The sequence below is a fragment of the Penaeus monodon genome, chromosome 33, assembly GCF_015228065.2.
Source record: "Penaeus monodon isolate SGIC_2016 chromosome 33, NSTDA_Pmon_1, whole genome shotgun sequence".
NCBI classification, from domain to species: domain Eukaryota; kingdom Metazoa; phylum Arthropoda; class Malacostraca; order Decapoda; family Penaeidae; genus Penaeus; species Penaeus monodon.
Window position 1 is genome coordinate 31,029,725 of NC_051418.1, and position 490 is coordinate 31,030,214.

The window sequence follows — 490 nt, forward strand, 5'->3', positions numbered from 1 at the left end:
TCTACTTGAAGACCAACCCACCCGAAGCCATATCCATCCAAATCCCACTCCACTTGCAGCCCAACCCACCCGTAATCCGCAGGGCTGACGAGACGAACCCAATGACCTCGACCTTAATGGCTGCAGATGACCCGTTTGACCTTAGTTAAGTCCCCTCTCCCTCCCCCCTCTCCTCTCCTTTCTCGCTCCCCCTCTCCCTTCTCCCTCCTTTTTCGCTCCCCTTCTCTCTTTTCCCTATCCCTTCTTCCTTTCCTCTCTCTTCTCCCTCCCCTCCTCCTCTCTCTTCCTCTCCCTCCCTTCTTTTTCTCCTCTCCCTTCTTCTCTTCCTCTCCCTTCTCCCTCTCCCTCTCTCTCCTCCCTCCGCCTAGGTTGGCGTTTCTATACCTTTCTATACCTCTGGCTTGCTATTACCTCGTTACATGTTTTGTGCTTGATTGCAGGCGCTTTCATGTGTTTTGGGAGACAGAGGGAGTTTTGCTTTCAAGGTGAC